The following is a 12,196-nucleotide window of genomic DNA, read 5'->3' as shown; positions in this document are numbered from 1 at the left end:
AGAACAACCAATGATACAAATTATAAAGAAACCAATGATACCAAATGAAAGTGCAACAAAGATACCATTTGAAAATGAATCAATTATAAAGAAAAGATCTCATCTTTGTCATACCTTGTTCTTACTTTCACTTTGTTCTTCTTTTGTTTTTACGGTCATGGAGACAATTTCTCCCTTTCTACATCACCAATATCTCCTTTGATTGACCCATGCAAGAGCTCCTTGCTTTCCGTGCTTCTTGCCTAGATATCACTTGCAATACTTCCATGTGTGCTTCTTGCATCATGCTTCTCCCTTTATCAACAACCTTGCATCTTGCTTACCAATCTTGCATCTTACTGTGGTCGTCAAAATTCTCCACTTTGTCAACAGTTTCAAAAATGCTACAAACACATGTTGAACTTAAGGGAAAATGTTAGAACACTTGGGAGAGAGCTTCATAAATCATAAATCCAATCATAAATGATACAAATTGTAGGAATGCTTGTAAACTCATGGGCTTACAATTCATGAAACTCACATCATATGATCTAAACTCCCCCTATATGTATGCATATATATGATGAGAGTGAAACATATGCACAATTATACAATATGTAGATATAGGAAGTTTAAGCCATATTATGCATGGAGATAGCTTAAAAAATCAAATGAATTGACAATAATACCAATTGACGAATAAACATTGCATACCTTCGGGGAATTGTAGATTACTCTATGAGACTACAAAAGATACCACTTGTAACACATGTCAGTCTCTGTTGGGGGGAAAATAATCCAGCATGAGGATAATGGTTGAAGATTAATATCCAGGTCCCCCCGGAGTCTTAATCTCTAGATCCTCATCTAAAGGCTTGACCTCCGAAGTCATCAGGTCCCTTCACGGTACCTCTTCGTACCTGCGAAGCCTTCCCTTGGCTTAACCGGCTCGGCCTCTCGAAGGCTTAGCCTCCCGAAGCCTCGGTCCCTCGAAGCCTCAGCCTCCTGAAGCCCCGGTCTTTCGGAGTCCTGCTTCCCGAAGCGTTCACCTCCCGGACCCCTGCCTTCCAAGGCTCCCGCCTCGGGATGATCGGGCCACCTTCCCGAAGGCAGCAAGGTGAGTCAGCAATCCCAGCGAAGATCTACCGAAAGGTGAGCGCCGATCATGCATTTCCTACCAGGAAGTAACCAGCATTAAAGGCCTAGGCTGATGGGCACCACTCTAACACCCTTGCGTAATGGAGGCTATCCTGACACTCCTGACAGTGCGGCGCCAGGCCGCAATTGGCGACCGACTCGCTGCACTCCAGGGGGCAGGCACCATGATAGTTACCATGGTGGATATTCATCTCCCTGATAGGGTAGAAAGTAGTTATCCGGGATAAGGCCCAGTAATTCGGTCGGGTCCCAAATATTCATACATTACGATAACTTGTACGCCAAGCTATGCATGACCTTATAAATAGGGGGCCATGGTCGTCTGGGAAGGGGGACAGAGAAAACGGAGGATAAGAAGGCTAGACGGTCATAACGAACACAGAACACGCATCGTAGCAAACCTGTGATTCTCCCCCCAGATTGATCCATATTTCCTATCATCAATATACTCGTGGTGTTCCTTCCTCTCAAACTTCGTCTCCAAGCTTGAGTCTCCTCCTTAGAAGAAACTCTCGTCGTATTTGCTGGGGCAAGACGAACTCTTGCTCCAACAATGCGCTATACGTGGGGACTCGAACACAAAAGTGCTAAGAGAGGTAGGAATCCACTAGGAAAACCACCAGAGAATCGGCTAAAGCCGCCATACCCACCGTTGCAAGCATGCAACTATATGCATGGCTATCTCAGCCATACGCATCGTATGCATTCTCTAGCCCCACTGTTGTGTGGGACAGCGTTCCTCCGACCTTGGACAACCCAGAACCCTGGGTCAGTACAGGAATCCAAATGGCGCAGAGGCCTTCCAGCCCCTGCACAACAAAGACCTCACCTCCTCGGGAGAGGACATGGCCGAAGCCACAGCAAAGCAGGCCGCCTTACAATGGTTCTGGGTGGTCGAACCCAGGAATGCTTCCAACTAGACTTGATCCCCAGGTATCCCCTTCGACCACACCTGGAATACCCCGAGCGAGCCAACATCTTTAGAAAGTCTGTCCACCCAACACCCTCCTTGGGCCCCTTAGGCAAGAAAGGGTTCCAAGGAGACGGAGGGCTCCGAGAGGCGCAGATCCTGCCAGCGCCTCCGATGCCGCCCTCGCAACACCAACCGCACGCAAGGAACTCCAAGCCTGCCTCGTTCGGGGAGGCATAGTCAGAACCACTTCGGCTTCAAAAACCGGTTCACCGGGTGGCCTCGATGGTCTCCCAAGGGGGAGGGAAATCCTGGGGAAAAAATAGGCTCCGAGGCACACTGCCTTCGGCAGCGACCCCAACGACAACTCCAAGCTTCGGTGCCCCTGGAGGCATACGGGTGCGTCGTGCAGGGACCAGGGAATGGCCACAACACCAACGACTGTCACACCCTCATTAACTTTTGGGAGGAATATCTCGGAAGGCAAGCCAAATACCTGGCCGCAGAAGGAGCTGGCGGAGGGCGACGCAGAGTTCAGGGGCCTGGGGCAAACTCCCGGGCGAATCCTCGACCCCTCAACCTTGCACCATCACCATCAACCCCACTACCAATGGTACCATACCCAGCAACGAGAATTGAATTGGGGACACGCTGTCGCTAGGCTCCAGATGAAGTACCTCAGGAGCCGGGCAGCGGCTAGGGGCCGAGGCAGTCAAGGACCGCCTCTCCCGACCAGCCTTCGATCACGCCTCCCACGTGCTGCCGCCAGGCTCCAGATGGATTACCTCTGGAGCCGGGCAACGGCTAAAGGCGGAGGGGGTCAAGCACCGCCTCTCCCAGCCTAGCCACAAGCTTCGAGGCCACCAAGCCTCACAATAGAGGCCTTATCCCTACAAAGATACGCCCACTGTTAACTACCCAGTAGTTTACCTAGTGATCTGTTGTTCAAGCAGCAAGGTTAGAGTTTATTGGAGGCCTCCAACTATATTGTTATAAGTCTTTTGCAATAGATAGCTACTAAGTAGATGCAGTAGAACTTAAGTTACATTCTCATTTAGCATGAGCAGTTGTTAACCTAGCTATGTTTCATGCTACAAATAGCTTCTTGTTGGCAATAGTAGATTGCAAAACTTAGCTAGTATAACCATGTAAAATCCTTGCACTCCCGCACACACATCGTGCCTAGGTCGCTTGGGGGGCGGGTCTACCCAGGTTTCCTGGAAGGCATTGTGTGGCCTCAGAAGTGTAGTTGCAACGTATCAAGGGATTTCCTTGATAGACCGTGTTGCGGCGTCACCCGTAGGACATCTTTGGGTGGCGTTACAAGCCCACGTATCACAGATGTTGCATGCCTAGGTCAACTGGAAGGCAAGACTGCCTAGATTTCCTGGAAGGCATTGCGTAGTCTCGATAGACAGTGAGGTCTACACCCGCAGGCGCTGCCTATGCCTAGGTCACCTGCAAGGTAGATTATGCCCAGGGTGCTCTGGAAGGCATTTGCATAGCCTCGGGTGTCGAAGCCACGCCCCGGGGGATGTCCTCGGTGGCGGAGTTACGGTGCTCCAAGGAATGCTGTTGCAAGGAATCCTCTTTGCACGATATGCCTACACATCGCGGGCGTAGCATGCCTAGGTCACCTGGAAGGCAAGACAGCCTAGGATTCCTGGAAGGTATTGTGTAGCCTCGATTGTGTGTAGATACCGGTTATCAAGGGACTTCCTTGGTAATGTAGTTGCGGCACCCTCGGGGGATTTCTCCAGAGGCGTGACAAGCCCACGCACCAGTAAGCATCACTTGTCTAAACGCAAGGTCCCCTGAAAAGGTTTCCCAGAGGGTAGGCTTTGCCCTGGTTGGAAGTGGAGCCCACACACCGCGGGCGTAGCATGCCTAGGTCACCTAGGGGGTAAGACTGCCCAGGTTTCCTGGAAGGTATTGTGTAGCTTCGATAGTGTGTGGACGCCGCATATCAGGGGACTGCCCTGATGTGAGGATGCAGTGCTCTGAGGAATGCTATCGCAAGGAATCCTCTTTACACGACATGCTTATATACCGCGGGCGCTGCTTATGCCTAGGTCACCTGCAAGGCAGATTATGCCCAGGGTGCCTTGGAAGGCATTGCACAGCTTTGGTCATATAAATGCCATGCGCCAGGGCACATCCTTAGTGGATAGTGTTGCGGTGCACCCCGGGCATTTCCTTGGGAGCACGTCAAGCCTACACACCGCGGGCGTAGCATGCCTAGGTCACCTAGAAGGCAAGACTGCCTAGGTTTCCTGGAAGGTATTGCGTAGCTCCGAAAGTGTGTAGGGCCTTTGGCATTAATACATGCCAAGGAACCTTACCAAAACCTCCGGTAAAAATGGAGAGCTTCACCACAAACCTCCCATAAAAACAGAGAGCCTTACAAAACCTTTGGTAAAAACGGAGAACCTTACCAAAACCTTCAATAAAAATGGAGAGCTTCACCAAAACCTCCCATAAAAATGGAGAGCTTTACAAAACCTCAGGTGAGAACGGAAAACCCTACCAAAACCTCCAGTAAAAACGGAGAGCTCTACCACAAACCTCTGGTAAAAATGGAGAGCTTTATCAAACCTCTGGCAAAAACGGAGAGTTTTACAAACCTCCGACAAAAATGGGGAACCTTACAAAACCTCCGGCACAAATGGAGAGCCTTAGACAAACCTTCGCAAACGGAGAGCCTTGTCAAACCTCCACACAACGGAGAGTTTTTACAAACCTTCAGCAAAAACGGGGAGCCTTTCCCAACCTCCGCACCATGGAGAGTTTTTGCAAACCTCCGGCAAAAACGGAGAGCCTTTTCCAAACCTCCGCACGATGGAGAGCTTTCACAAAAACCTCCGCACCACGAAGAGACTTCCAAAAAAACCCCCGTTATGGAGATGTTTCTTCGAAAACTCCATCGGGCAAAAAGATTTTGAAAAGACCTAGTGGGAAAGGTACCCTGGCATCTTGAAGGCTAATGCCTCCGTGCTGAAGGGGTACAAAACCCACTAGCCTCTAAAAAGGCACAACAGACCAATCAAAGGGGTATAAAAATCCCCCTCCCTACAAGGAAAGGTATGACCCGTGTGACACCAAACACGCATGGTAAAAGGTAAAATCATTACCCTACCATCTCCTTTTAAGACACATTTCATATGTCATTTTTGTTATACTAACATTTAATAAAAGCCCATACTGCGTGGCATGGGAAACATAGTGGAACCCCCAACTATCCATTGCAGGGACAGCAAGGCCTGGCAGCGGCTAAGGGCCGAGGGGGTCGCGGACCCTCTCTTCCGCCCGGCCTTCGGCTTCACCTCCAACGCACCATCGCCAGGCTCTGGACGGAATACATCCAGAGTCGGGCAGCAGCTAAGGGCCGAGGGGGTCGCGGACCCTCTCTTCTGCCTGGCCTCGGCTTCGCCTCCAACGCACCATCGTCAGGCTTCGGACGGAATACCTCTGGAGCCGGGTAGAGGCTAAGGGCCGAGGGGGTCATGGACCCTCTCTTCCACCCGGCTTTCGGTTTCGCCTCCGACGCGCCGTCGCCAAGCTCCGGACGGAATACCTCTGGAGACGGGCAGCGGCTAAGGGCCGAGGGGGTCGTGCACCATCTCTTCCGCCCAGCCTTCAGCTTTCACCTCCGAGACACCGTCGCTAGGCTCCGGACGGAATACCTCCAGAGCTTGGCAGCAGCTAAGGTCCAAGGGGGTCGTGGACCCTCTCTTCCGCCCGGCCTTCGGCTTTGCCTCCGACGCGCCATCGCCTGGCTCCGAATAGAATACCTCCAGAGCCGAGCAGCACTAAGGGCTGAGGGGGTCTTGGATCCTCTCTTCTATCCGACCTTCAGCTACTCCTCTGACACATCATCGCCTTCAACCTGGGCAGTTGCTAAGGAACCTGAAGGGTCAAGGACCACCTCTGGAGCTCATCCCCAAAGGTTCCAGAGGGACTTTGCTGAGTCAGAAATCTGGAACAAATTAGGAAGGAGTACGTAGTAACAAGGCCTGAGGAGTATGCAGTAACTAGAGACGACGAGATCGCCACTACTCCACCAGTTCTCCTCAGTTAGCCTAAGTATCCACCGATCATCAGAAAAACTAGCCATCGCCTTCAAAAGGGACGAAGAAGTATAGTTTGGAGGCACGAAGGCACGCACGCATGCGGCCACCTGTTCGAAAGGTCCTCTCGTATTCCGATACGGAATGCGCCTCATCTGCGGCCACGCTTGAGACGACGTATGCGCCTCATCTGCGGCCTGCCGTTGCGGAAGCCGATACAATAGCCAACTCCCGAGTTGCTAGAGGATGCTGAAGAGTCCGAAGAGGTCACCAGCGAGGCCCTCTCCCTCGCCTTCCCGGCCTTTTCCTGCTTCACCGTTGGCCCCATTGACGCCGGCTCACTCTCCTTTCGCAGGAGATCCCAGTTGATCCCCTCGTCGTCATTGGAGATATCGATGATCTCGACAAGCACGCCCTCCTTGGCCAAAGGTTGGGTCGGAGCAGTGGACAACCGCCTCCCCTGTAGGGGAGGAAGCTGTTTCGCCTCCAACGCCTCTACCGATGACCGAAACAGCCTGGCTCCCGAAGGAGCTGTCAAGATCATCGATGTCTCCGAGGAGGATGAGGAGGAAGACAATGCCATACTCAAGTCAAGGATAACTGCTTGCTCATGGGCTGTGGAGACTCCAACCGGGTAACCCCAGCTTTATACCCGAGCAACACAGCCACGTAGGTCCGGAAGATGAAGCTGGACGAACGTCGTCGAGTCTTCCCATTAAAACCCCTAGGGGAGGGGCCGTGGCCCTATCCGGTTTTCCTCCAACACGTGGCAGCACTCCACAACGAAATGCCTCATTTTATCGCGCGGACGTCCCATCACATTAATGACCCAAACCCTTTTCGGCACGTGACAGGATCACGGGCACAAGACCCTAGCGACCCCTCAAATTATCCAGTCAGAACGCAGCAGTGGCACGTCTGGTCCCGCCAGGTGAACGTACAGGATTCTCCATACCTATACGAAACCTCTACTCTAGCGACTTCAAAGGACAGAGAATCGCCATTAGGCATCCTTGATACGACACCAGGTTGGGGTTGATTTTTCCTCTGCATCCTCTCCCCCCACCGAAACGTCAGGGCTCGAGAATGAGGGGGTACTGTTGGGGGGAAAATAATCCAGCCTGAGGATAATGGTTGAAGATTACTCTCCAGGTCCCCCTGGAGCCTTAATCTCTGGATCCTCAGCTAAAGGCTCGACCTCCAAAGTCATCAGGTCCCTTCACAGTACCTCTTCGTACCTGCGAAGCCTTCCCTTGGCTTAACCGACTCAACCTCCCGAAGGCTCAGCCTCCTGAAGCCTCGGTCCCCCGAAGCCTCAGCCTCCTGAAGCCTCGGTCTTCCGGAGTCCTGCTTCCCTAAGCGTTTACCTCCTGGACCCATGCCTCCCGAGGCCCCCGCCTCGGGATGATCGGCCCACCTTCCCGAAGGCAGCAGGGTGAGTCAGCAGTTCCTGTGAGGATCTACCAAAAGGGGAGCACCGATCATGCTTTGCCTGCCAGGAAGTGACCAACATTAAAGGCCTAGGCTGATGGACACCATTCTAACACCCTGGCGTAATGGAGGCTATCCTGACACCCCTGACAGTGCGGCTCCGGGCCGCAATTGGCGACCGGCTCGTCGCACTCGAAGGGCAAGCACCACGATAGTTACCACGGTGGATATTCATCTCCCCGATGGGGTAGAAAGTAGTTATCTGGGATAAGGCTCAGTAATTCGGTCGGGTCCCAAATATTCATACATTATAGGACTTTAGGTCTCGATTTAATTCTCGATATCAGATATTTGATGTTTGCATCAGATGTTCCGATGTGTTGTTTTTACCAGATCTATGTTGGGTTTTGAAGTTCAAATCTGTTATTTTGATCTGGTCGGATGTTTGGAACCTCCGATGTGGGATGATAAGGTGTCCAACGGCTAGTTTTTGAAGGAGTCTATTTATATACCCCTTCCCCTTCTCACTCCACACATGCTGCCCATTTCAAATTAGAGAACTCTCAAAAGCAAAAAGCCCCTCTCCTCTCCCAAGAAAGTGTTCCACCTTTGAGTGGGATTTGGCAAAAGAGTTTGGGTGGTTGAAAGCAAAAGTTGATCTTTGAGCACTAGGTGTCATCTCCAAGCTTTTGAGTTTGCATTATTTTATTTTGGAGTTTGATGACTACATGACAACTAGGAGTTGCTCACGAGCCACCAACCCATTTGTGGTGCGCCGTGAGAAAGACCCACAAGAAAAAAAATACTCGGGTCAAGCCCACATCGGCAAAGAGTGGGATTCAAACTCCGAGTCCGACTCCGATAATGAAGGAGTCGTAACCATCGCCATTCGCTCCTCTACACTGATAAAGTCACTTTTTGGTCACATGAGCGATGACGACACTCCCAAGTGTCTCATGGCTAAAGGATGCAAAGTAAAATCATAATCCAAGCTCCTAGATAGTGATAGTGGTTATGAAAGTAATCTTAAACGTCTTAGTAAAAATGACATGTCTAAAATGAAAGAACTATTGGAAACAATAGATAGTGAAGACGAGATTCTCGAGAAGCAAAAAGACTTGCTAATCCTTGAAAAGGAAAGTAACCTTGAACTCAAGGAGCTCCTTGCTAAAGAGAGGGAGAAGGTTGAGCAGTTGACCAAGCAATTAAGCTTGGCCAATGAATCCGTTGCTAGTCTTGAGAGTAGGAATGTTACACTACAAGAGAATTTCAAATGTCCATTTTTCTTTATCACAAAATGACATTTGATCTTTAACGAGGTCCTTAGCATTATAAGATGTATATTTCTTCCTATGGAAGTGTATGAATCTCATAAAACTCTTGAAGTGCAATTTGATGCTCTTAAGAATATCACTCCCACCTCTAATGATGCAACCTTACTCTCTAGTACTTCCATTAGTAATGGTTGCTCTCATTGTTACAATATTGATATAAATATTTGTGTTACTAATGTTCAATCTTTGCAAGCATTGCAAAAATAAAATGAGAGGCTAAACACCTTGGTTAAGTATGGGTGCATCAAGACATACAAATTCAAAGATGCACTATACAAGACCATTGATGCCAAGGATAACAAGCAAAAGAGAGGTCTTGGTTTTGACATGCATATAAGCAAGCCAAATAATTGTGTGATGATAAATGACAAGGGTGCCTTAAGTTTGCCAAGGAAAATAGAAAACCACATGCTCACACAACGCAAGTTAAGCAACCCAAAGGCCATGCACCTCAAGCAACCTTTTATGCATCTTATGTTTTGAAGAGGCACCACCGTGGTAAAGTAGTTGCTTTATATGTTGGTGCCCACACAAAGGATCAAGTTTTCAAAAGGAGTGTGTGGGTGACAAAAGTGCTTGTGACTAAAATGAAAGGACCCAAGCAAATTTGGGTATTTGAAACAAGAGCTTAACTTATTTTGTAGGCATATTCCTCCGGTGGATCAAGTTGGGTGCTCGATAATGGATGTACCAATCATATGACCGGAGAGAAGAGCATGTTTTCCTCATTCGAAGAAAATGGAGGACAACATGAAAATATTGTCTTTGGAGATGACGGAAAAGGAGAGGTAATTGGTCTAGGTAAAATTGTTATTTCCAATGATCATTCTATCTCAAATGTCTTGTTAGTTAAATCTCTTAGCTACAATTTGTTGTCCGCATCACAACTTTGTGAAATGGGATACAATTGTCTCTTTACTAATGAGGGTGTGACCGTCTCTAGAAGGGAAGAATCCTCAATAGCTTTCACCGGTCGGTTGAAGGGTAAACTTTATCTTGTTTATTTTTCAACGGATGAAGTGAGTCCTAGGACTTGCTTGGTTGCTAAGTCTAGCGTGGGTTAGCTATGGCACAGCCAACTAGCCTATGTTGGCATGAGAAATTTGTCTAAACTTCTAAAGGGGGTGCACATCCTAGGACTAACAAACGTTTCTTTTGAGGAAGATAGAATTTGTAGTGCATGTCAAGCGGTTAAGCAAGTTGAAGCTCCTCACCCCGCCAAAAATGTGATGATGACCCCAAGGCCATTGGAGCTTCTTCACATGGATTTGTTTGGACTGATCACCTACATAAGCATTGGTGGTAACAAATATGGCTTGATTATTGTTGATGATTTTTCTCGTTTCACTTGGGTGTTCTTTTTGCATAATAAGAATGAAACACAAGCCATATTGAAGAAATTTGTGAGAAGAGCTCAAAATGAATTTCAAGTGATGATCAAAAGGGTGTGATGTGAAACGGAAGTGAATTCAAGAATACACAAGTTGAAGAATTTCTTGATGAAGAAGGGATCAAGCATGAGTTCTCGGCACCCTACTCCCCTCAACAAACGGGGTTGTCGAGAGGAAGAATAGGGCTCTAATAGAGTTGGCAAGGACTATGCTTGATGAGTACAAGGTGATGAGCCCATGGCTCCTTTGGATATGATCAATACTACCAATAATACTTAAAACATACAAGGTCCAATTACAAGAGCACGTGCACGATAATTAGACCACTAGATGAACTTGTTTCTCACTGTTCATGCTTCCTTGGATAGATTCCTACTAAATTCTTGTGATGTTTTATTGCTTAGGAATGTGGGAGAAGAACCACAACCTTACTTGGATGTCACCCCTCAAAGGCCAAGTCTACTCGGACTCGACGCTGAGCTCTAGTCGTGGCCGTGGTCGTTGTCAAGTCGCAGGACAGCACATCAGTAAAATGGGCATAACTCTCTCATACGAAGTCCGTTTTAGGCAATCTTGGACATTCTAGAAAGCTTACGACGAGCACTTTCCAATGGATATGATCTTGACGAAATATTCCTTATAGTTTAGTCAAAGTCAAAGAAATAAGGTGTTGTGACACCGTTTTGGACCTAGTTGGATCTTGTAATCGTGTCGGGGTCGAAGTCTAGGTTGTGTACGCCTCTTTCCATGGCTGCACAACCCTAGGTCGACCTCCTCACATCCCTCCTATATATACACAGTCATTGTAATTTAGGCTTGAGTTTTGCTTATATTATTCTATTTTATACAGTTTCGTCGCTTGTTCGGTTTGTAGAACATTAACTCGAGTACTTCATTGGTAATTAGCAATATTCACATTGCATCTACCTGTTCTTCCTTGTGTTATCGATTCGCTTGTAGGAAAAACCTTCTTGGCAAGTGTTGGGGGTCGTTATTAAGAACCCTTGATGGCCCCTTGGCTTAATCATCTCAGCCTCACAAAGGCTCGGCCTCTCAAAACCTCCGCCTTCCGAAGCCCCGGCCTTCCAGCGCTCAGCCTCCTGAAGGCTCGGACTTCGAGGCTTTGGCCTCCCAAAGCCTTCGCCTTTCGAAGCCCTAGCCTTCTGAAGCTCAACCTCCCGAAGGCTTGGCTTCCCAAAGCCTCGGCCTCCCGCTGCTCGGGCTGGCTTCCCAGAGGTTCCTGGGTGAGCCATCAGGCCTTAGAAAAAATCTACCAACAGGGAAGAACTAGTCGTACTTTGCCTACGAGGAGGTGACTGGCATTAAATGCCTAGGTTAGTAGATGCCGCTCTGACACCCCGGCATGATGGTACCTATCCTGACACCCCTGACCAGCTCGCCCCCTTTAGGGGGTAGGCATCACGATAATTACCACAGTGGATATTTATCTCCCGATAGGATAGAAGGTAGTTATCCGGGATAAGGCTCAATAATTTAGCCGGATCCTATATATTTGTACATTACGATAACTTGTACACCAAGCTACGCATGGCCCTATAAATAGGAGGCCATGGTCCTTTGGAAAGAAGGAGAAAAGAAACCCAAGGTCACAGCAAAAAAGAACACGCATCACAGTGAACGTTGTGATACTCCTCCCAGAGTAATACATTTTCCTATCATCAATATATTCGCGGTGTTCCTTCCTCTCAAACTTCGTCTCCAAGCTTAAGTCTCCTCCTTAGAATAAACTCTCACCGTACTTACTGGGGCAAGACGAACTCTTGCTCCAATAGCGCGCGTTCGTGGAGACTCAAACACAGAAGTGCTAAGAGAGGTAGGATGCCACCCAAGAAATAGACCACCAAGGCCGCATCGACAGTAGCTGACCCCCCAGTCACACCTTCGCAGCAGTCCAGCCGGCTTCGA

The sequence above is a fragment of the Phragmites australis genome, chromosome 6, assembly GCF_958298935.1.
Source record: "Phragmites australis chromosome 6, lpPhrAust1.1, whole genome shotgun sequence".
NCBI lineage: Eukaryota > Viridiplantae > Streptophyta > Magnoliopsida > Poales > Poaceae > Phragmites > Phragmites australis.
This window is presented reverse-complemented; position numbering follows the sequence as displayed.